This window comes from Nyctibius grandis, chromosome 3 (genome assembly GCF_013368605.1).
Source record: "Nyctibius grandis isolate bNycGra1 chromosome 3, bNycGra1.pri, whole genome shotgun sequence".
Classification (NCBI taxonomy): domain Eukaryota; kingdom Metazoa; phylum Chordata; class Aves; order Nyctibiiformes; family Nyctibiidae; genus Nyctibius; species Nyctibius grandis.
The window spans coordinates 79,479,593-79,504,980 of record NC_090660.1 but is presented as its reverse complement, the minus strand read 5'-3'; the positions used below and the strand labels follow the sequence as shown (position 1 = coordinate 79,504,980).

At 42.9% G+C, this 25,388-nt stretch overlaps 1 protein-coding gene across 7 annotated transcripts in view; it reads left to right on the top strand.

Moving 5' to 3' along the window:
* Nucleotides 1–2,088: 2,088 nt before the first annotated feature.
* PEX2 (peroxisomal biogenesis factor 2) overlaps nucleotides 2,089–25,388 on the top strand; it is a 36,774-nt gene continuing 13,474 nt past the window's right edge. For 2 of the 7 annotated variants that reach the window (XM_068397118.1, XM_068397116.1), the window contains exon 1: nucleotides 2,089–2,334. The gene's annotated coding sequence lies outside the window, so the exon portion shown is untranslated. Of the gene's footprint in view, nucleotides 2,335–2,645; nucleotides 2,708–2,866; nucleotides 2,956–6,515; nucleotides 6,564–7,906; nucleotides 7,966–25,388 lie in introns of those variants that run through there. The other 5 variants (XM_068397119.1, XM_068397115.1, XM_068397120.1 and 2 more) reach the window with 5 other exon arrangements.

Here is a 25,388-nt window from a genome sequence, read left to right as displayed (position 1 = left end):
ACCACGGAGTTTTTAGGGGGCTTTGACCCGTGCCGGCTGGGAGGAGGGCTGCGATCTGATCAGTCGTAGCTGGTGAACCCCCCCTCCAGTGGAACCTTATTGGTTCTTCACAAGTAGTCCAGAGTGCTACCTAATTTCTTGGCTGTGAGTTACAAAAAAAAAAGGTATAGAATCCCCCCATGGCCTCCTTAGCACAGATAACCTCAGCAAGGTATCTGAAGAACTGGGACCACAAACATCACCTGTGAATCTGTATTCATGAACAGGCCAAAACTAAATATAGTTACTGTTTGGAAATAAATAAATCCATATTCGAGTATCTTTTAATTTTTATGTTTACATTTTAAAGAGTCCCGTTTAATTTGCTTTCTAGAACCATAATAGCCAACTTTCCAATGCAGTTTTCCTCAACTAAGTGTGTAACATGTTCAAATAATACTTTCTGAGCCACACAAAATACTTTGAGACCTATGAGGGAGGACTTGGCTGTCACTAACACCAGTAACCAACCAATCAACCATGCATAGAATCATTTAGGTTGGAAAAGACCTTTAAGATCATCAAGTTCAACTGTTAACCTAGCGCTGCCAAGTCCACCAATAACCCATGCCCTAAGCACCACATCTACATCTTTTAAATACCTCCAGGGATGGTGACTTAACCATTTCCCTGGGCAGCCTGTTCCAGTGCTTGACAACCCCTTCAGTGAATAAATTTTTCCTGATATCCAACCTAAACCTCTCCTGACACAAGTTGAGGCCATTTCCTCTTGTCCTATCATCTGTTACTTGGGAGAAGAGACTAACACCCACCTCGCTACAACCTCCTTTCAGGTAACTGTAGACAGCAATAAGGTCTCCCCTCAGCCTCCTTTTCTCCAGACTAAAAAACCCCAGTTCCCTCAACTGCTCCTCATCAGACTTGTGCTCTAGACCCTTCACCAGCTTCGTTGCCCTTCTTTGGACTCGCTCCAGCACCTCAATATCTTTCTTGTTGTCAGGGGCCCAAACCTGAACACAGTATTCAAGGTGCAGCTCACCAGTGTCAGCAGGGGGACGATTGCTTCCCTAGTCCTGCTGGCCACTGTTATTGATACAAGCCAGGATGCTGTTGGCTGCCTTGGCCACCTGGGCAAACTGCTGGCTCACATTCAGACAGCCATCAATCAACACCCCCAGGTCCTTTTCCGCCACGCAGCTTTCCAGCCACTCTTCCCCAAGCTGTAGAGTTGCATGGGGTTGTTGTGACCCAAGTGCAGGACCTGGCACAAAGCCTTGTTGAACCTTATAAAGTTGGCCTCAGCCCACCAATCCAGCCTGTCCACATCCCTCTGTAGAGCTTTTCTATAGCAGATCAACACTCCCACCCAACTTGGTATCTGTGAACTTACTGAGGGTGCACTCGATCCTCTGGTCCAGATCATTGGTAAAGATATTAACGAGAACTGGCCCCAACACTGAGCCCTGGGGAACACTTGTGACCAGTCACAGCGCTGGTGTAAAGCTGCTAGAGAAATACCTGTTTGCAGTACTTACAGGCTGTTGCCACATTTCCTCCCTAGTCCGCTCAGTCTCTCCTCTCACAGCCCTGTGAATCCTGTCAGTAAATACTACATAAGCCCCTCGCCCCCCACGGGCCGCGGCTGCACCCCAGGTTGCTCCTGACTCCGAGCTGCTCGACCTCACCGCCCGCACACCACCCTCGGTGACCACCCCACGCCGAGCCGGGGAGCCCCTCCACCGCCACACGGGCGGCCAGGGCGAGCACAGTCCGCTGCCGGCACTTGCCGAGCTGAAGATAACGAAACCGCAGCCCCGCTTCCCCCAGGACGCCTGTCCGCTCACAGGGTCCGTGAAGCCCTCGCTGCTCGCCGCTCTCCCCCGCCCTCAGCCCTCTCCCCCCAACTCGGCCCCGCAGCCGCCCCTCTTCCTGCCTCCCCCATTGGCTCTTCATCCTTACCCCGAGGCTCTGATTTGCTCTGCGGCCTGTCAGTTAAACTGCCCCGCGGTTGGCCCTGGCACGGATACCATCCCGGGAGCCCTTCCAGCGCGTCATCGCGATCTCCCAGAGTACTTCCTGCAAGGCCTGTCTAGGCGCTTGCCTTTATCTACTGTCCGTGCTACAGCCGCTCTAGGCAGCGGGAGTTGCCTCTATGACCCAGTGGGGCCTGCTGGTGGGACGGGGCCCGTGGGCAGGGGGCGGCAGCCGGGTGGCGGCGGGGAGAGTCCCCGGGGAGGCCCAAGGAGGCTCCGGCCGCGCAGGCCTTCACTAGGAAGCTCGAGGTAGAGCCCGTCGCGCCCGTTGCCCTGCAGAGTCCCGGCGGCGGCGGCGCAGGTCAGTCGGGGCGCGGGGCGGGACGAGGCGGGGGTGTTGCCGGCCTTCCTGGCGAGCGGGGCTGCGGCGGGCGGTGTGGCCTGCAGTGCGGGGGCTGCTGCCGGAGCCGCGGCCCTCGACGGAGCCTGGCCAGGCAGCTCCCGCGGCCTAGCAGGCTCGGGGCGGCTGGCCGGGGCGCGGCGGCGGGCCCGCAGGGCCGCCTCTCTGGGTGAAGCCCGGACTCTCCTCCGGGCCCCCTGTATAAAAACGTGTGTTTCTCCTCACGCTGACTCCGGGCGGCTCAGTTTCGTGAGTCCCGCAGCCGTCAGCCCGCTGTTGCGTGCCTCCGTATGCAAAGAGACTGCAAGGTTTCCAGCCAGGCCCAGGGTGTAAGGTAAGAAAGGACGGAGCCTGGTAACGCACTATATAGAGAGAAAAGGGCATAATATTCTGGTAGAGGGATCTTTTAATCTGAATTATTATTCTGATGTTAGTTGAGAGAGTGAACCATTTATAGACCTCTGAAAGTCTTTCGTGTGATTGCCTGCTATAGGTGACAAGGTTTCCTGTAAGTACTGCCTGCTAAAGGTGACAGTGGCTTCTTTCCGTTTCTGTGAATCCAGTTTTGTGCAGCCTGTAAGTGTAAGTAACAAACCATTAGTTTGCCACAAAATTAATGTAAATTTAGTCTGAATGGCCAGTGTGTTTTGGCAGAGGGGTGAATTCCACTTACGATATAGTCCATACCAAAAACCACAGCATTGTATATTACTTTCAATCCCAAAGTATATTTCTTGTATCATCTTTCACCTGTCAATGGGACAGAAGTGTTCATCAAGGTCAAAGATAAAGTATGGCCAGTTTGTAGTAAAATCTGATTCTTGTATCATCTTTCACCTGTCAGTGGGACAGAAGTGTTTATCCAGGTCAAAGATAAAGTATGGCCAGTTTGTAGTAAAATCTGATTCCAAAATATTTAACCATTTGTTTGATTTTACTGGAAGTTAGTGGATTTTTGTCTAACTTCTTTGGAGCCATTATTAATACGCAGTTCAGCAACAAGTTGCTTATAAAGTGTTCACTTTGAGACTGTTACTAGTTTTATTCTTTATTATGATCTGTTTTATCAGTGCTTTCTTCTACAAACTTTTTTTCCTCTTTATGTTTCAGTTTCTACTGATGAGCAGTTTGTTTTTCACTTCCTGGATGTCCATCGTAACTAGTTTTTCTAATGAAGTGATTAGTAGAAAAACAGCTAAAATTGTCATTGCTGGGACATGAATTAGAGTAGCAAACAAACTATTAAGGGAAGTAACAATTCACACCTCTGAATTCTTTTGTTTAAGTTTGTGCATACTGCATGTAGTAATTCGTTTAGGCTCAGAGGTGACCTTATTGCAGTCTACAACTACCTGAAGGGAGGTTGTAGTGAAGTGGGAGTTGGCCTCTTCTCCCGGGCAACTAGCGATAGGACAAGAGGACACAGCCTCAAGCTTCGCCAGGGGAGGTTCAGGTTGGACATTAGGAAGAATTTCTTTTCAGAAAGGGTTATTAGACATTGGAAGGGGCTGCCCAGGGAGGTGGTGGAGTCACCATCTCTGGATGTGTTTAAGAAAAGACTGGACATGGCACTTAGTGCCATGGTCTAGTTGACATGGTGGTGTAAGGGCAACGGTTGGACTCGATGATCCCTGAGGTCTCTTCCAACCTGGTTGATTCTGTGATTCTGTGATTCTGTTTCTGTTACCTGATCTGGAGTTAGAGGCAGAACTTCACACCTATGAGATGTATAAATGAACTCTTTAAAAAGGCTTTTTTTTTTTTTTTTTTGGTGGAAATGTAATAGACCAGTAGGTCACATCATGTCAAGAGTACTGGAGGGACACTTACATTTTAATTCTTCTGGAATTTACTATGGAAATAGATGATCATGTGAGTATTGGAACACCTACTGTTGTTGCTAGTGCTCTAGCACTAGTTGCTAGTAAAAATACTTTTTTGGAATTAAGAAGTTATATTCTTCATGAACCCTTTCTTTGGAGAGAATAGCTCACCACTTGTATCTGTGGTGATGTATGTGACAGTTCTGTGCATGAGAGATTACACCATGAATAGGTTAGTTCAAACTAATCTCAGTTTTCTGTAAAGAAAATCTTTCCAATATTTTGCTATCCTATACACTGCAATAATGTTTTGAAAATAATTTGTCGTCTTTTGGGTAAATTAGATATTACTTTTATTGCTAAAAATTGTCAGAAGTTTGTGTCTGCCTTTGCAAATATATTATTCAGAAAGCAGCAGCATCATTTTTATTTTTAAAAATCTTAATATTTTAATAGCTTATGCATTTACACTTTAATTACGTGATGTTATAGTATTCTCAGTATTGTTAAGTAATTGATAGAGTCAGTGAATTGGAAAGTGGAATACATTTAAAGCTACTGTCTATGAAGGTTTTGCAAGGATCTTATATTTACATCCTCTTTCTTGCCTACCAATCTGAATTGTATTGTGGGAGAGTGAGAGAGGTGGGGTGTTTGGGTATTTTTATAAGTGACAATTTTTATACATATGTTTAAGAAAACCCAATGTTATATTTACAGTTTTTAAAGTAAGAATTGAGTACATATATTGAGTACAGAGCATACTGAAATTGCATTAGCTTGGGGATAAGGCAGCTGAAATAACCTTTGCTTAGAGTTTTGCCTCAGTTTGTAAGTCCTTTTAACTTCTCGGCCTGCCTTGGTTCAAACTTGCATTTTTTTATTTCTTGAGATCATCCTTTTTACCATGTGAAGAAAATCACTTCTTTTTAAAGCTTTAGTGAAAATTTAATGTTGATGTAGTTGAGTAAATAATTAAAATTAGACATCTCTCTGAATGAGTGGCAAAGTGTCTTGTACTCACGTTAGAAATGTTGAAAACTCTAAAGTAATAGTGGTGAACTTACATGTATCTGAATCCGCTCATGCTTAAGTCTCTTATAGCTACCCTTAGAACTCTTAGCACAGCAGTACAAGCACATAGAAATGTCATCCTCTGAATTGATTTTTAAAAACTTTAGTTTCTCAGGTAATAGGCTTTCAGGTGCATTATAAATTCATCCACTAATTAAAAGGCTGTCAGGTCGATGGAATGGTATCCCCCAGTTCATGTCGGTGGATTATTAAGGATTAAGGTAGATAACACGGAATGTCTGTTTTGTGCAAGAAGGTTGTTTAGGTTTGGGAGGGACTTTGTCTTTTTGTTTGTCTGAAAGCTCTGTATGTTTGTCTCCTTTTAGATTCTCTTATTATTCCCCCACCCAGAGACTGTAGATACAATTTCTTTTAATACAGAAGGTGGTGACTCAGAGAAATATTTTGATACTTACTGTGATTCAGGACATGTATAAAGCAAATGTTCTTGTGATGGGACTAAATAAAACTCAATTAAAACTTGCTAACAGGGATTGATAGTATATAAAGACTCTGTTAGACACTTTGTAGAATAGAATGGGAAAGGTAATTTCTATATTCTCATAATTTTTGACACTGTTACTGCTCCAGGGACCTCCATTTGTGCTTTGACATCACATGCTGTGGTGCAAGTCAAGAAGGACATTTAATCTTCTCCTGTTTAATTTTTTATAGTCTTTTAAAGTAACAGTTCTGAAAGTTGCTAAAGACTGCTACCCAGAAATATTTGGGAAGGAAGGAAACAAGTTTATGGCTATACACTATCAATACCAAAAACTTTATTGTAAAGTGAATGACTCTTCAAGATGTAAATAATCAAGGTATAGGGAGTGATGTCTGAATCCAGTATTAACATATATCTGGATATAGTAATAAAGTACATGGTCTTTCACAAAAAAAAAATTAATTATATATTCAAAACAGGAGAGAGTAGGAATGTCTTTCCTTTTCCTATTTTTTTAAACTTATGTAAAAAATAAATACAGAAAGTAATTTCAAAGCTATGAGGTTCAGAGAGAGTAAGGAGAAAGAAAGGAGGGAGGAGATGTACTGATGTCTGAAGGAAAACGAGTAGTAAGTTAAACAGTAGACAAACCGGTCAACAATTTGCAGTTGTAATGCAAGTACTTTATTACCTATGTGCTTTTTTTTCTATATTGGTTATAATGGTATACTCCTTAAAAAAGAAAAAAAAAAACACAGCACTGTTGAACTTGCAATTTCTATGTTTATTCAGTGAGAACAGGAATCAAGAAGATGAAGAAAAAAAATATATCCAGCTAACACTAACTGGTAGGCATAAATACAACTTCATTAAATTAGCTTGTAAGCATGGTGTGCTCTAACAATAAGAAAAAATAAGATAATAGAAGAAATAAACAGGAATAAGTTTTTGAATTGAAAGATAGCACTGTATTTAAAAAGAAATGTTTTTCATATATTACCAATAAACTCATTCTGGATTAACGTCAGTCTAACTGAAGAGTAAGATATATTACATTACATTATTTTTAATATATGACTTTTAAAACTTTTTAGATATTTAATGATTTTTGGGCAGAGAGGTTTTTTGTAGACTCTCTAGATAATACTTCTTTAATAAAGAAGTTCAGCATGTTTGTTCCAGTGTAGCTCATGTCTCCTTTAAGCTGTATGGTCTCTGGCAGAAACTAATATAATCTATTTCTTATTCAGTTGGTTCTGATATTAGTGTCTGCTTTCTCTGCGAGCCTGATTTAAGTATTAGAAAGCAAGATCACAGCCCTGGACTTCAGAAAGCAGACTCTGACCTCTTCAGGGATCTGCTTAGAAGAGTCCCACAGGATAAGGCCTTGACGGGATACAGGAGAGCTGGCTGATATTCAAGGATCACCTCCTCAGAGCTCAAGAGTGGTCCACCCCAACGAGTAGGAAGTCAGGCAAAAACACCAGCAGCCCCGCATGGATAAACAAAGAGCTCATCACATAACTCAGACATAAAAAGGAAGTATGCAGAAGCAGGGACAGGTAACCTGGGAGGAATATAGAGGCAGTGTCTGAGCATGCAGAGTTGTGATTAGGAAAGTCAAAGCCTTCCTGGAGTTGAATCTGGTGAGGGATGTGAAAGGCAGCTACAAGTGCTTCTGTAAATATGTCAGTGGCAGAAGGATGACTAGGGAAAATGTGGGCTCGCTGCTGAATGGGACAGGGGCTATGGTGACACAGGAAGTGGAAAAGGCTGAGATACTGAAGGCCTTATTCGCCTCTGTTTCTACTAGCAAAGACCTTCAGGAATTATAGAACCTGGGGGGAAGTCTGGATCAAGGAAGTATGCTTGATGGAAGAGGTTTAGATCAGAGAATACTTAAGTAAACTGGACATATATAAGGCTCTGGGAACTGATGGGATGCAGCCATGGGTGCTGAGGGAACTGACTGATATCACTGTGAGGATGCTCTTGATAACATTTGATTGATCATGTAGACTGAGAGAAGTGCCTGAAGACTGGAGGAAAGCCAATGTCACTCCTGTTTTCAAACGGGCAAGGAGTACCCAGGGAACTACAGGCTGATCAGCCTCACTTTGATCCCTGAGAAGGATGGAAGGTGATGCAGCAGCTAATCCTGGAAACCATTTTCAGGCACATTAAAGACAAGAGAGTGGTCAGGAGTAGTCACCATGGATTCATCAAAGGAAGTCATGCTTGACCAACCTGGTAATTTTCTGCGTTGAAATGACTGGCTTGGTAAACAAGGGGAGGGCAGTAGACATTGTTTCAGTAAGGCTTTCAACACTGTCTCCTGTGACATTCTCATAGAAAAGCTGATGAAGTATGGGCTGGGTGAGCAGACAGGGAGGTCAGTATAAAACTTGCTGAACAGTTGGGACCAAGGGGTGTTGATCAATGGTGCAAAGTCTAGTTGGAGGCCAGTAACTAGTGGTGTACCCTAGAGGTCAATACTAAGTCTGTTCCTGTTTAACATCTTTGTTAATGATCTGAATGATGGGACAGAGTGTACCCTCAGCAAGTTTGATGTTGACATAAAACTGGGAGGAGTGTCTTATAGGTCAGAGGGTCATGCTGCCATCCAGAGGGACCTTGACAGGCTGGAGAAATGGGCTGACAGGAACCTCATGAAGTTCAGAAGGGAAAGTGCAAAGTCCTGTACCTGGGGAGGATCAGCCCCATACCCTGGTGTCTGCTGGGTGGCAACTATCTGCAGAAAAGGCCTTGGAGGTCCTGGCAGACACCAAGTTCAACATGAGCCAGCAATGTGTCCTTGTGGCAAAGAAGGCTAATGGTATCCTGGGCTGAATTAGGAGCATTGCCAGCAGGTTAAGGGAGGTGATTGAGGATCCTCTCACTCTCCTCAGCAGTGGTGGGGCTGCATCTGGAGTACTGTGTCCAGTTCTGGGCTCCCCGGTATGGGGGAGGCATGGACATACTGGAAAGTCCAACAATGGGCCATAAAGATAATGAAGGGACTGGAGCATGACTCCTGTGAGGAAAGGCTGAGAGAGCTGTGGCAGTTCAGCCTGGAGAAGCAAAGGCTCAGGGGGATCTTATTAATTTATATAAATACCTGAAAGGAGGGTGCAAAGAGGATGGAGCCAGGCTCTTTTCAGTGGTGTCCAGTGACAGGACAGGAGGCAGTGGGCACACACTGAAATGCCTAAACATAAGGAAACACTTTTTCACTGTGAGGGTGACCGAGCACTGGCCCTGTTTGCCCAGAGAGGTTGTGGAGTCTGTCTCCCTCCCTGGAGATACTCAGAAGCTATCTAGATGTGGTCCTGGGCAGCTGGCTCCAGATGACCCTGCTTGAGCAGGTGGGGATTGGACTTCATAAACTTATAATAAACACACTGATCCCTTTCTACTTGCCCCCGTTACCACATTTATTAAAAATATAAAGAGAGGAGGTAACAGTCAACTCTGAAGTTTTCTCTTTTTCTTTTTTATTTTCCCCTTAGCTTGCAGTAAATACACAAGCAATATTTGGCAACTAACCAGTGGACTTTCACACACATACTTTAGGAAATTCAGAGAGGGAAACTGCTCTGTTCTACTTTAGAGTGACTGAAAAAAAAAAAAGACCCATTTGCCAGTAAGCTTCAAGAGAGGCATGTTTTTCTTTAAATCACAACCAAGTCCATGCTATAAATATTGTGAAGTGTCTATTGGTCCTTCACATCATAAGTACACTTAAATCTCTACAAATATATTAGCCTTATACATATTTTTAGTATATACTAAGCTGGACAACTCATAACATAAAAAAAATATGAAAAGGATATATTTGTATGTGTATGTAATTTGTGCAGTTAGATTATAATTTCATCAATTAAAATCAGTCTTGCACTAGAATACCATTGTGTAAATTTCTCTATAGCAAGGTCTCATTTCCAAATGTTAACTTTCCAGGATCAATACCTCAATTCACACTTTTTTTTTTTTTTTTTAGAGCATGTAGAGAGCAAGTTTAAATTTCCAACCTAAATGATGGTAAGTTGTGTACAACTAAAATTCGAATAGACTCAAAGTCATTGTATTGCTGCTGCAGTTAATGGTGACAGCCCCTATAACTTGTTACATCTCTTGGACTGCAGCAGAAGGTTACTTCAGTATGGTGTTTTCAAGCGGACTGCTTATGCTGTTGTGGGGGGTTTTGTTGGGTTGCTTTTTGGGAGGGGGTGGGTTGGGTTGGTTTTTTTTCCTTTTGAGACCCCATAGAATATATACATTTTTCACATAGACCAGTGAAGGGGGAAGAGAAAGGATGTGATGCTACAACTCTCACTTTAACTAACTAGTGTGTCTCAACACCAGCTGCTCCACAGCACTCCCTGTGCTCTTTGTTAGTTCATATCTAGACTTTACAAAAATCATCAGGAAAAGGAGAACAAAGGATGCTATCTCTTTGTAACATGCCTCTCTCAGAGATGGTGGTAGGGTTTTTTTTGTTTTGGAGGTGGAATGCAAGAAATTTGGAAGATTGTTTCAGACTGTTTTCAAAAGGAAACTAAATGCAGATTTTTCAGAGGAACAAAGGGTAAAAATTAAGAGAAATTAAAAACTTTGAGATGGAGGAAAAAGAAGACAAATAAATCATATGGGAAGAGAGGGGAATTATGGCAGTGGTGCAACTTTTGATTCAAGGTTGGCTCTGACTTGGTCTGGGCACTTCCTCCTTTCCCTGCAAGAGAGGACCTGCGGAGGTTTTTGGCCTTTAGAAGTAAGTTGAATCACTCCTAATATTCGTTGTGTTTGTATCATTAGCTGTCTGGGAACAACCTTTCTAAAAAATGCTGTCTCTGACACTGCTTATCTCCACCACATCTGTTTTTGCTAATATTGGCAGTGGGGTTGGAAAAGAAAGGAAATAATCTAAATTTAAATTCTAAGAAAACTTGAAAAATACATTCAAAAATAATAATATTCAAAAATATTGTTATTAATTCTATAAGCAGAGGAGCTGACAGGAGATAACACAGGAAGGGGCTGGCAAGGAGAAAGAAACATTTCCTGGAAAGGAAATTAATATAGGGCCATGACACTGTGGGGCATAACTAAATCATGAAGGGGATCTCACGTTGGAATTACAGAGGGATTGTAGAAGCTGTCACAGTGTACAGCTCAGGCAGCCTAGTATGGAAATTATTATCCCTCTTCTAAACTGTTACTTGTAATGTGTGTGTGCAGCCATGCCAGTGGATTCTAAAATGCTAATTAAGTTATAGGATTGAAGAGTGTGTGGTGAAAGCATATCAGTCTTCCCTCGTGAGCTTAAAGTTACCATAATTGCCAAGTAATAAAACTGTCGAGATTTGGGGACACTGAGCACATCTGATTTCCCCAGCATCCCTATTAGTCACTGTGTATGCCAAACATTTCAAAGTACAGTCATTCCAGGAAGGTAAAAGTGGGGAGGAATCACATAGTGTTACTTATGAGAGTAGCCTCTCACCTGCAAGTCTGCATGAGTCCTACAGCATACTTATACAAATAGTTCTTTTTTTCTTTTCATTTTTGAAAGACAGCAAAAAGTTTCATGATTCGTATTTACATGTTGTGGTGTTATCCTTGCACATTCAGCATGTCAGGTTTGAAGACCATTAGTTCTTCTAGTCAAAGGAAAGGCTTGGTTTTCTGTCTTGCTGTTTACTGGTGGCAGATGTAAGAGTATGATGCTGAGATTCAAAGGCAGCCAGTTTCATGACTACCTGTTTTTCCTGATACTCTTCTTACTGGTACTGCACACGTCTTACCTGATGCTGTGCTGACCTGTTTATGTACTAAATCTGCAGAAAAGTAAATGTAAATGGGTTCGTTTTCTGGCAGTTTAACATACAAGAACATTTCAGTAGAGGGTCAAATGAGTATTGGCACTAGTCTGTAAGAAAAGGTGGCAATATGCAGTTGAAGGAAGATGGGAGGGAGTGACTGTAGCTGTCAGAAATTACATCAGCTTATGTTTCTACAGAACACAAGCCTAAAAAATGAGACACATAGGTCAGGTAAAATACTGGTTTTATGCTTCCACCAGTTGAGAGATCTTTATTATAATTAGATCCAATTATACATAAATTATGCCGTATAATACAAGGCCAAAACTTAAAATTGACAGTGAGCAGGCTTGTCTTTTTATTGATGCAAGGCCTTCTTGGCTTTAACATACCATAAATATATACAGTCTGTAACAGCACTGATTTTACATACAGTCCTCCTTTTGGTACAGATGTGGATAGAGGTTAATTACGAGTTAGCTATGCATTTAGGGCAGATTTTACCTTTCTCATCTAATAAGTATTTCTAGTAAAAGCTTAAAGGAAGTGATGTTCCTGCAGTGCGGTACTTGAATCAGCATTGTTACACTTGCATATCGCTGAATATTCATGATTGTGCAGTTGGTATGCATATGTATGTAAAAAGGAAGAAAGTTGGAACAAAATCTGGGCAACGACTGTGTTTCACAAGTGATGAGGCTAAGGTGTTTAATGCAAAATTTCAGGGTTCTGTCATCTGTGGTAAATTGTATCTGAGTATATAGAACAGACATTGCTTCTGAATCCCTTCTACATATGTTCTCAATCGTCGTCCTGGCATCTCCATACCTATCTGGTGATCCGTTCATATGGATCAGACAGGTAGGAGTGGAACAGAAACACAGAGCTGTCAAATGGGAATTTAAGTTAGATGACTTTTTTTTTTTAGGTAGTTTCGAATGGAAGAAAGGTAAGGAGGGGCATAGAAAAGGTGCATAAAATTGGGATTGACACTGTGCTTGACAAATAAGGCCATGTGAGATACAGTGCCCTTACAACAGTGCAAAGCAGATATTACGTATGTCACAAGGCATAAGGCAAACTTTTCAGGTAGGTAACAGTCACCAACAAATGAAGGGTTATGGCTGTAACTACCCACAGTGTGTTCACAACACTGCATTCACGTTCTGTCTTTGAACCATTTTGAAAAGGAGCTGCATGCCTGTGCCACAGCATGATGTTTCACCTGCTTGACACAAAGGACGGCACATCTACTAAGCTTTGCATCCTTTTCACTTTTACACATGCAATGCAATATGACTTTCATTTGTTCATCGTTATACTAGAACCTCATATCACAGAATCACAGAATCACAGAATGTTAGGGATTGGAAGGGACCTCGAAAGATCATCTAGTCCAATCCCCCTGCTGGAGCAGGATTACCTAGACCATATCACACAGGAACGCGTCCAGGCGGGTTTTGAATGTCTCCAGAGAAGGAGACGCCACAACCTCTCTGGGCAGCCTGTTCCAGTGTTCAGTCACCCTTACAGTAAAGAAGTTTTTCCTCAAATTTAAGTGGAACCTCCTGTGCTCCAGCTTGCACCCATTGCCCCTTGTCCTGTCAAGGGATGTCACTGAGAAGAGCCTGGCTCCATCCTCTTGACACTTGCCCTTTCCATATTTATAAACATTAATGAGGTCACCCCTCAGTCTCCTCTTCTCTAAGCTAAAGAGACCCAGCTCCCTCAGCCTCTCCTCATAAGGGAGATGTTCCACTCCCTTAATCATCTTCGTGGCTCTGCGCTGGACTCTCTCTAGCAGTTCCCTGTCCTTCTTGAACTGAGGGGCCCAGAACTGGACACAATACTCCAGATGCGGCCTCACCAGGGCAGAGTAGAGGGGGAGGAGAACCTCTCTCGACCTGCTAACCACACCCCTTCTAATACACCCCAGGATGCCATTGGCCTTCTTGGCCACAAGGGCACACTGCTGGCTCATGGTCATCCTGTTGTCCACTAGGACCCCCAGGTCCCTTTCCCCTACGCTGCTCTCCAACAGGTCTGCCCCCAACTTGTACTGGTACATGGGGTTGTTCTTGCCCAGATGCAGGACTCTACACTTGCCCTTGTTATATTTCATTAAATTTCTCCCCGCCCAACTCTCCAGCCTGTCCAGGTCTCTCTGAATGGCTGCGCAGCCTTCCGTTGTGTCAGCCACTCCTCCCAGTTTTGTGTCATCAGCGAACTTGCTGACAGCGCACTCTAATCCCTCATCCAAGTCATTAATGAATATATTGAATAGAACTGGTCCCAGAACCGACCCTTGCGGGACTCCGCTAGACACAGACCTCCAACTGGACTCTGTCCCGCTGACCACTACTCTCTGGCTTCTTTCCTTCAGCCAGTTCACAATCCACCTCACTACCCGATCATCCAGACCACACTTCCCCAGTTTAGCTGCGAGGATGCTGTGGGAGACTGTGTCAAACGCTTTACTGAAATCGAGATAGACCACATCCACAGCTTTACCATCATCTATCCACCGGGTTATGTCCTCATAAAAGGCTATCAAGTTGGTTGAGCAAGACTTCCCGTTGGTGAAGCCATGCTGAGTGCCCCTAATGATCCCCCTATCCTTGATGTGCCTAGAGACAGCACCAAGAACAAGTTGCTCCATCACCTTTCCAGGGATGGAGGTGAGGCTGACCGGTCTATAGTTACCCGGGTCCTCCTTCTTGCCCTTTTTGAAGACTGGAGTGACATTCGCTTTCCTCCAGTCCTCAGGCACCTCTCCCGTTGCCCACGACTTAGCAAAGATGATGGAGAGTGGCCTAGCAATGACTTCCGCCAGCTCCCTCAGCACCCGCGGGTGCATCCCATCAGGGCCCATGGATTTATGGACGTCCAGGTTGCTTAATTGGTCCCTGACCCAGCCCTCATCAACCAAAACAGATTCCTCCTCTATCCTGACTTCTTCTGGGGATGCAGGGGTCCACGGCTCCTCAGGACAGCCTCCAACAGTATAGACAGAGGCAAAGAAGGCATTCAGTAACTCCGCCTTCTTTTTATCCTCTGTCTCCAGGACCCCCACCTCATTCATCAGTGGGCCTACATTGCCTCTAGTGTTGGCTTTACCTGCAATGTATTTGAAGAAGCCCTTTCTGTTGTCCTTGACCTCTCTTGCAAGGTTTAATTCCAAGGAGGCCTTAGCTTTCCTAGTTGCCTCCCTACATCCTCTGACAACAGACTTATATTCCTCCCAAGTGGCCAGCCCCTCCTTCCACGATCTGTACACCCTCTTCTTCCACTTGAGTTTGCCCAGCAGTTCCCTGTTCAACCATGCAGGTCTCCTGGTACCCTTCCTTGACTTCCTACCTGTTGGGATGCTCTGATCTTGAGCTCGGAAGAAGCAGTCCTTGAATGCTAACCAACTATCTTGAGCCCCCTTACCTTCTAGTACCCTGTCCCATGGGATTTCCCCTAGCAATTGCTTGAAAAGGCCAAAGTTGGCCCTACTGAAGTCCAGGGTTGTGATTCTGCTAGCTATTCTGTTCCTGCCACATGAGATCCTGAACTCTACCATCTCATGGTCGCTACAACCAAGGCTGCCCTCAACCTTCACCTCTTCAACCAGACCCTCCTTGTTAGTGAGGATAAGATCCAGCAGCGCTCCTCTCCTAGTTGGCTCATCCACCATTTGCATCAGAAAGTTATCATCAATGCACTGGAGGAATCTCCTGGACTGAGGATGGCTGGCTGAGTAGGCCTCCCAGCAAATATCAGGGTAGTTGAAATCCCCCACAACAACCAGGCCCTGTAATTGCGAGACTGCTCTCAGCTGCCTGTAGAAGGCCTCATCACCCTCCTCATCCTGATCCAGTGGCCTGTAATAGACACCCACAACAGTATCACCCCTGCCAGCCTGCCCCTTAATTCGCACCCACAAACTCTCAACTCGCTCCTGATCTGCCCCTGGACAGAACTCAATACATTCTAGCTGCTCACTCACATAAAGAGCAACTCCACCACCTCTCCTTAGCGGCCTGTCTTTCCTGAACAGGACATAGCCATCCATGACCACATTCCAGTCATGCGAGGCGTCCCACCAAGTCTCTGTAATTGCCACTAGATCATAGCCCCCCGACCGAACACGGATTTCTAACTCCTCCTGCTTATTCCCCATGCTGCGTGCATTGGTGTACAGGCATTTCAGGGAGCGAGCTGGGCACACCGATTTCATCCCAGATTCACCCCCTGATTTCACCCCAGGGGGATGGGGGGCCTCCTGGTCTACTTCAACACTAGAGCATTGCCCCAGTGGTGCAAGCCCAGCTACCACCCCATCCCCCTTCGAATCTAGTTTAAAGCTCTCCGAATGAGCCCTGCTAATTCCTGTCCCAGAACCCTTTTGCCCCTACGACATAAACCTTTCCCATGTATCACTGTCACGCCTGGTGTCTTATAAAACCAGCCATTATCAAAGAACCCAAAGCCCTGCCTGTAGCACCAGTCTCGTAGCCAGGCATTAATAGAGAGAATCCTACTGTTCCATCCCATGTCATCACCTGAAAATGGAAGGAGGGAGGAGAAAACAACTTGTGCCCCAGACTCTTTCACCAACCGTCCTAGGGCCTTGTAGTCTTTCTTCATCCCCCTCAGACTACGGGATGCAGCTTCTTCCCCACCTGTCTGGAAGATGAGCAGGGGGTAGTAGTCTGTGGCCTTCACCAGGTTGGGGAGTTTCCTGGTGATATCCCTGATTCGGGCTCCAGGCAGGCTGCAGACCTCCCTGTGATGGGGGTCAGCTCTGCATATTGGGCCCTCAGATCCCTTTAGAAAGGAGTCTCCAACCACTAAAACTCTTCTCTTCTTCCTTGTGGAGGAGGTAGCTATACGCCCGTCAGGTTTTTCTGACTGTGGTGGGACCTCTGATATAGGTTGCCTCTCCACCACATCCCCATTGGACCAGCTGTATTCCACTAGGGCTTCATATCTATTGCTCAGAGGCACCTGTGGAGGCAAGGTAGGCAAGGAGGGCACTCGCCTTTTGCCACGGCCATAGACTTGTCTCCACTCACTCTTCTCCTCTAGGTTATTGTTTTCCACCTGAGAGGGGCAGAGTACAGGGGTCCCTCGATCCTGGGAGCTCTCCGGCAGGTGCTCCCATTTTTGTTGCAGGGAGGGCAGAGCCTGGCTCCACCAGTCTATCTCCATTTCAGCCTCCCGAATGCTCCTAAGCCTTTCTACTTCGGCTTGAAGCCTTTCAACCTGGCTTTGCAGCTGTGCCGCTCGGCCAAGCAGATCTTCTACTTGCTCACAGCGCACACAGCCCCCTGACACCACAGAGACGCTGTAGCATTCCCTGCAGGCCGCAACCTGCACCATCGCCTCCTTCCGTGGGAGCTCTGTCTGGGTTCCCACATCCATTTTGGTCTTCTTCCACCGGGTAGATACCATTGTTCTTCCACTGAGCTGGTAAATACCTCCTGGTGGCACCCCTGGTTCACAGCTCCTTGGCACCTTCCTCGCCTTGTGCACTGGGAGGGAGTCAGTGCCCTCCCCAACGAGCTGCAAACAACTGCAGCCTCTCCTGCCCTGGGACACACTCAGTCACTGCTGACTCACCCAGGCACTGCTGAGTCTCTCCCCTCTGGGAGACTGGGACTAGTCCCTGCCCTCCAGGGGGCTCTTTATCAACGATAACAGGGGGTGGAGCGTTTAAATCGCCCGCGGTGCCTCCGGCTACGCCCCCTCCTCTCCTGATTCGTTGCCGGGAACCTCCGGGTCCGGGTCCGGGTCCGGGGTCAGAGGGAGGCAGCTCGGGGCTGATGCTCGCGGGGGGCTCAGGGGGGGCCCCGAGTACGAAAAACCGCCCGGTTAAGCCCGATGTCGCCCTCGCCCCCGCACTAACCTCAAGTCGCTGCCGCCGCTTTCGCTGCTGCCGCCGCTTTCGCTGCTGCCGCCGCTGTCCTCATCATATCCTCATCATATCCTCATCATAACCAAAATCTCTTCAAACGCAAGGGTCTCCCTGTCTGCTGTTGTGATCATCAACAGTTGAGACCTACATTTGTAGCACAAGGGATCTTTATCTTTCCCACGCGCTTATACCTCCTGATACTGGTTTAGTCAGATATTGCCCCTTCCTTGCAGGGGACTGTTTCTTCCTAGTTAACCAACACAATCGCAACTCTGTCAAACTGCTCCAACCAAACCATTGTCCATTTTGGTTTAGCAACAGTAAATGTAAGGCATGTCTCCAGATAATTCCCATTACATAGTTCCAAAGAAAGAGAGTCAATATTGCATATTGGGCATATATTTTGGCTCTTCATCTTAGTGTTCAAGGGACTTTTTGAGTCGCCCTTTTTGGAAAGCCTCAAGTTATGATGCAGCTTTGTTTTGTTGAGTTTTTGGGTTCTTTTATCAGTGGTTTAATTAAAAGAAACAACAGCTAGATTTCATTTAGTACAGCAGAGAATGTGAATTTACAAGTGGAATTGACTCATCCCTTTAGAGATGAGTTTGCAATTTGACATACTAAGGAGAGGGTTGATGAAAAAGAGGAAATAAGATGGGGGAAGAAGAGGAATGGCATATAGGATAAAGAAGAATAGTGATTGAATATATGACTTGTTACATGCTTATGTTCCTTTTTCTTCTAATAAGTGAAAATTAGGGCCATATCCAAGAAGCTGGTAGGATGATTCTATCTATGGGCTTTATGCTACAGGGAATACAAATGTACTTTGAGCTTTTGCAGCCTTAAATTTAACATCACAAATTTTAAAAGGTAGTATCTTAAATAGCAGTTATGCAGTAATTAGTCTATCAGATCTAGTTGTTTGCATCTAATAATGTGTCTTTAAGAGTGCTGACTGATCACAAATTTTTCTGAAGTCAGTGGGAGCTCTTAGCATTCTAAGTATCTTTTAACAGTGGCCAATAATAGTCTTGGTTTCTAGCATTCATTGAGAGAATGTGTTACATTGACATGGGATTTTCAGTTTCCATCAAATACTGACAGAATGTACAGTCATTTCTAATTCTTCAAACAGTGCAGCACTGCCCTACTGCTCTTCATTACTGTTGTATCAATTGTGGTTCTTTTTGGGTTGGTTTTGATTTTGTAACTTGAAGCCCTAATATTTTGACTCTGGCAGGTAGTTTATGGAAGATAAATCAATGAGCTATCGTTATGTTTTCTTGCTGTCTTCAGGCATGCAGCAGTGTCTAATCTCTTGTATCCCATTTTATGAAATCTGAGTTTACTGAGTTAAAGTTGGAAAAGCAACCTGTGATTTGAATGTATCTTTGTCCTGTACTTCGTCTTCTGATGTTAAATGTAACTGTAGCATTCAGGATCCTGGAATTTGTTACTGGCTACTAACTTAACCTCTTTAGTGAAAATCTTAATTTCATCTATGGGATTGTCTTGTTACACAGTCAGTCATTCAGTGTTTTCCTTTATTTTGAAAAATAATCCTGCCTCCCAGGAATATAAGAAATAAATAATATTTTCTGTGATTGCAGTGTGTTACTGGGTTTTCAATTAGTGTTAGTAGTTATTTTAAGTGGTTAAAGAATCAGTTTATGTTCTTTACAAAATGATAGTTATTTAGCTGAAGTATATAGAAATCCAGACGGTAATACAGAATCAATCTTTTGTAAGGTTATTTGGGGTAATGATATAATGATAAGTTAATTTTACAGTGATTAAGAGACAACACAGTTGGGGCTCCCGGTTAGACTTTGATCTGAGGATATATCTCTCTACACTTGATGAGCAAGAAAGAGATGAGAATTAATGGTAAAACATGAGGTTTTGAGCAGCTGGGGTCCAGGTTCTGTGTTTTATTTTGAGAGATGATGTAAAGGAAGATATTAAAATTAACTGTATACATATTGTTTCATTTCTCATCTTTAAAGTTTATTGATTTCAAATTTACATCTAAAATATCCTCTGCTATTGAGAATAACTGAAAAGAACAGTTAAATGGAATACATTTCCCTCTCAAAAACCCCCACAAAAACAAGTGTAAAAAAAAAAACCCCACCTCACATTTTAAAAAAAGTCTTAGCAGTCTTGTAGTGGGTGGAAAGATAGTTTTCATTGCTATCTGTTGATAACCTAACTTTGTGGACATAAAAGGAGGGATAGTATACCAAGGGTATGGCTTGTTCTCTCTCTCTCACACACACTCCCCCTATGGCAACACTGAATGCACAATACCGACTGCATTACAGCTCCTGAAGAAAAGAGGAACAGTGTGTTAGTGCTAGTTTCTCCAGAGATGGTGTGATTCCTAGCTTGCCCACCACAAACTACTTCCTCCTGTCTGGGCCATAGATCTGAATGCAGGGTCTTGGCAAAATCTAGTCTGTTGAAAAGGCTAAGAAAATCTGTTGTCTTTAATGTATGTCTTGTTGTTTCTTTGTGTTGAGATTGTTTATAATAATAAACTAAAATAACAATAATGAATGTTAAAGAGACTTATATATCAGCAATTCTTCAGTGGCCTGGAAATTGAAAGAGTTGTCCAGGCAAAAATAATGCAACAGGATTAGGGATGAATGTAAAGGAAAAACAGAGGAATGTAAGAATAAAATCAGTGACTCTAAAGAACAAAATAAGTTTCAATTTACAAAGCACAAGAAAAGAATCAATGAAAGGGTCCAAAAATCTAAGTAAAAGGAGGCACAAAGGGATAGGTCCATTACCTAGATCTGTTATTAAATAAGAAAGGAGAACAAGTAACAGATTTTCAAAGACTGATGCTTTACTTAATACTTTATAAAAGAGATTCATTGTGACCTGCTACTTCATAAAATTAATCTTAGACAGGAAATGAGTGGAACCAAAGCACAGAAAGAACAGCCTAAGGAATCTTAATATAGATGTGCTCAAGTGGCAAATCCTAATAAAATTCATTCTAGAATGATTGAGGAATTAGGCACCACTGATTTTATTTATTTATTTATTTATTTAATGTCCCAGAGGGTGAAAATAGCCAGCGAAATGGGTTTGTGTGTGTGTGTGGTTTTGTGTCTCTATTCTGTTGTGAAGAGAATTCCTGAAGCTCTCAGTTTCGATTCCAAATAAAAATTCAGGAGTAAACAGTTTAGCAATTAATTTGTATCTAAAAATATGCAGAAGAGAGATTGTAAAACAGCCCGTATGGTTTGGCATGACCTTTTTGTAAGAAACCTCAATCTGTTTCTCCTCTTAGAAAGGATGACAAGCTTATTAAGTAACAGGAAAACTTTAGGTACAGTACAGCTTGATTTTAATAAAGTCTTTTCCCTACATAAGCAAGCTAGGGAAACGTAATATCGATACTATCTCCATTAGATGCTGATATTATCAGCATCAAGTTGAAAAATTGCCTTTACAGAGTAATTATCTATAGTACCCTGCCAAGATGAAAAGGCATTAATGAGTTGGATGATCGAAGAGAACACACACTTACAAAAGTTACTGATGATACTATGCTGAAGAGAGGTTGAAAGTTTTGGGTTTTTTTTTTTTCTTCGTTTTGAACATAAGATCTGAATCCAAAATACTCTTGATGGATTTGGAGAGAATCTCTGAAATCAACAAGGTGAAAAGCATTGCAGGCAAGTACGAAGCACTGCATTTAAGAGGAAGAACTCAAATACATGAATACAAAACAGTAAATAATTATTCAGACAGAAAAATGACAGAAAAAGATCAGAAGATATAGTAGACCTCAAGGTAAATACTAACTATGCTGCTAGAAAAAAGTTAAGGTTTTTCTTCTTGAGGATCATCCCAGACATGTTGTAGGAAAGAGGATGTCTAGTTTGGCAAATCTGTATGTACTTGGTCACCTCTGACACCTCACTGTTTTTTCACAGAATGGTTGGGGTTGGAAGGGACCTCTGGAGATCATCTAGTCCAATCCCCTGCCAAGCAGGTTCCCCTAGAGCATGTTGCACAGGGTCGCGTCCAGGCGAGTTTTGAATATCTCCAGAGAAGGAGACTCCACAGCCTCCCTGGGTGGCCTGTTCCAGTGCTCTTATCACCCTCAAAGTAAAGTTGTTTTTCCTCATATTGAGTCGGAGCTTCGCATGTTTCAGTTTGTGCCCATTGCCCCTTGTCCTGTCACTGGGCACCACTGAGAACAGCCTGGCCCCATCCTCTTGACACCCGCCCCTAACGTATTTGTAAGCATTGATAAGATCCCCCCTCAGTCTCCTCTTCTCCAGACTAAACAGACCCAGCTCCCTCAGCCTCTCCTCGTAAGAGAGATGCTCCAGTCCTCTGATCATCTTTGTAGCCATCCACTGGACTCTCTCCAGTAGTTCCTTATCTTTCTTGAACTGGAGGGCCTAGAACTGCACACAATACTCCAGGTGTGGGCTCACCAGGGCAGTGTAGAAGGGGAGGATAACTTCCCTTGACCTGCTGGCCTCACTGTTCCTAATGCACCCCAGGATACCATTGGCCTTCTTGGCCACAAGGACACATTTTTGGCTCATGGTGAACTTGTTGTCCACCAGAACTCCCAGGTCCTTCTCCACAGAGCTGCTTTCCAGCAGGTCAGCCCCCAGCCTGTACTGGTGCATGGGGTTATTCCTCCCTAGGTGCGGGACCCTAGACTTGCGATTGTTGAACTTCATGAGGTTCCTCTCCGCCCATCTCTCCAGCCTGTCCAGGTCTTGCTGAATGGCAGCACAGCCTTCTGGAGTATCAGCTACTCCTCCCAGTTTTGTGTCATCAGCAAACTTGCTGAGGGTACACTCAGTCCCTTCGTCCAGGTCATTGATGAATAAGTTAAACAGGACTAGACCCAGTACTGACCCCTGGGGAACACCACTAGCTACAGGCCTCCAACTGGACTCAGCACCACTGACCAGAACCCTCTGAGCTCTGCCATTCAGCCAGTTCTCAATCCACCTCACTGTCCATTCATCTAACCCACACTTCCTGAGCTTTCCTATGAGGATGTTGTGGGAGACAGTGTCAAAAGCCTTGCTGGAGTCAAAGTATACAACATCCACTGCTCTCCCTTCATTCACCTAGCTGGTCATGTCCTCATAGAAGGCCATCAGATTGGTCAAGCATGATTTCCCCTTGGTTAGTCCATGTTGACTACTCCTGATAACCTCCTTTTCCTCCACATTTCCTCTTGAGAAGATGTAGACAAACTTGAAATTCTTCTCCGTTGCTATTGTTTTCTCCTGTGGAATGAAAAGTGTCTTTGTTAGTAAGAAAGATGCTTTAGATTGAATATGAGAAAAAGATTCTTTGTCATTATTAGGGTGATAAAACACTGGAAGTGACTATCTAGAGAAAGTGTGGAATCAACTTCCTTGGTAGTTAAACACCTGTCAAGATATTCTCAAGCCTGTCTTCATGTTGAGTTAGGATTAGGTAGTTTGTTGTGGTCTATTTCATCTCTGCATAAGTACAGTGCTCAGACTACATGTTTTCGCTGCACAGAAGAGATTACTGACTTCACAATTTGATTATTTCAGATAAAGTGAATGAGGGTGCTACTTCTTGCATCCTGAATGAAATTTTAAGTTAGAGCAGTGAGGAACAAAGTTTGGTTTTGACTTAATAAAATATATTTTTATTTGGCTTCCCAAAAAGTGTTTTCACAAATCATACTTAAAAGTATTTTGAAGCTTCCGCATGTAATAGATGTCTGTCTTCTAATGGTTATGCTAGAAAAGCAGGGAATGTGATTGCAGTAGCACAGAGACAGCAGAAACCTCTTGGTCACTCATCCACAGTGGAATAGCCATGTAGAAAAAATGGCACCGTAGAGGTTACTTGGATTTGTATATTTCTGCAGGCAAAGCTTACAGACCTGTAAATTTAAATGTAGAATTTTTGTGGGCAGAATGCATTGACAAATATGCCTGATGGTAATACATCTCATACTGATAGTCCCAGAACAGGTCAATAATAATGTTTATATTGATAGCAGCAATGCAGGAGATGTTACTTGGTATTATAGCTAAAATCCATGTTATCCCCTTAATCATAATTACATTAATATTGACAGGCTGTTGACAATACTTACATTACTATTGATAGATTTCTGTCAATAACATGTTTCCAAATAAAATATATTCATTCATAATTTGTACAATGCTCGATAACAGCACTAACATATACCAGAAGAAATTCCTCTTTCCCTGGTGATATACAATAATTATTTTTTTTTTTGTTGCACAGTGTACTGTACAAGTGGGATTGTTCATTTGTTTAGTTTAAAAAAAGCAAACAAACAAACTACAGGTTATTTAAGAAAGGAATGTTCTGTGGGGTTTTTTTCTGGAAGACAATTTTTAATTTTTTTTATGTAATATCTGTGACGGTGTAAAATCAAGGAAGAACCTTTCAAGTAGTAGTCTTTAATATTTTGTCTTAAAGTGCATTTATGTAACAAGTTAATCACACATAGACTTTATTATCTTCATCTTGATTTTTTACTGTTCAGTTCTGATCATATAAGCTAAGCCTGATGACATCCTTAACTGAGCATTGATATTTGTCTCTTTCATTACTGGGTCTACAATTCTGAGTTCTTAGTTTTAAAACATTTAAAATAGACCAAATAAGAGAGTTAAAACAGTAAGGACATGACAAATAGAATTTAATGCAGAAACACGGAGGAAAACCAACATTCTCTTTATAGTCTGTGTAGCTCAGCAGAATACGGAATGCAAAAATAACATTAAAAAGTACAAGTTAAGTGTCTTGTCAATTACAGGCTGTATTTATTATCTAGTCTTAAACCAGAATGTTTCTCATTTATTCCTACTCTAGGCCCACTATTTGTGAGAACAGTCCAAACTGAAAAATCTTAACAAATTTCTGAAAGGATTTTGTACAGAGGAAGTAATTTTAAAAGGGAAAACTTTATTTATTATCATTTATTTATTCTTTTATTTATTATCACTTGAAAAAATGGATACCATAGATAAAGAATGTAATGACAATTCCCAACTGTAGCAAAATAGAGAGAGATTAGAATTTAGGCCTCTTCTCTCAAAGAAACAGTTACTGTTATCCAGACCATTAGGACATATGCAGACATTTTTCATAGATGTCTATGAAATACAGATTTCAAACGTTCCCTTTTAATGTTTGTCTATGAGAAGTAAGACACTTATTGTGTCTTACATAAGACACTTAAATAAGACACTTATTTACCTGTAAGTGCAGTAAAACCTTAAATCAGTTCAGAAGTAAGCATAGTGTATAGCAGAACACTTCAGCCTGTACGTAACAGTACACACACTGAAATGTGCTTGTACACATTAAATATGCCACAGTTAAACAGTATATATGGTGTTGATTATAATTTTTTGAAAAAGGACACTTGTTGGATTTTGCAAAATTTCAAAGGTTAACAAATGGTGGTTGGATTTGTTGGTTCAAAAGTGGTTCCCATTTTCTGTATACAAAGTTCCAACCCACACTGACAGGTTCACTGAAGTTGTTTCCTTCAAATAAAGTTCTATAAAGAATCATGAAAAATATATATATTGTCACAAATCAATTAGATTCTACAATGAGGTGCACAAATTTTTGGGAAGGACAAGCTTCAAGTTCCAGGGGAGATTTTTATGACATCTAGCCCATCGTCCTCTGAAAATTGGATATAAATTCAGTGCTAGAACAGGTAGCTTAGGGCATTGTTTGGTCAAGTTTTAAGAATCTTCAGGGACAGAGGTTTCACAGTCCCTCTAGACAAAGTGTTTCAGTTTCCTTATGTCCAATTGGAATTTTTCATGTAGCAACTTACAGCCGGTTGCCTTTTTTTCTTTCACTGCATCTGACAGAAAGGTTTGACATAATCTTCTCTGTAACTTTAGGTAGTGGAAGAT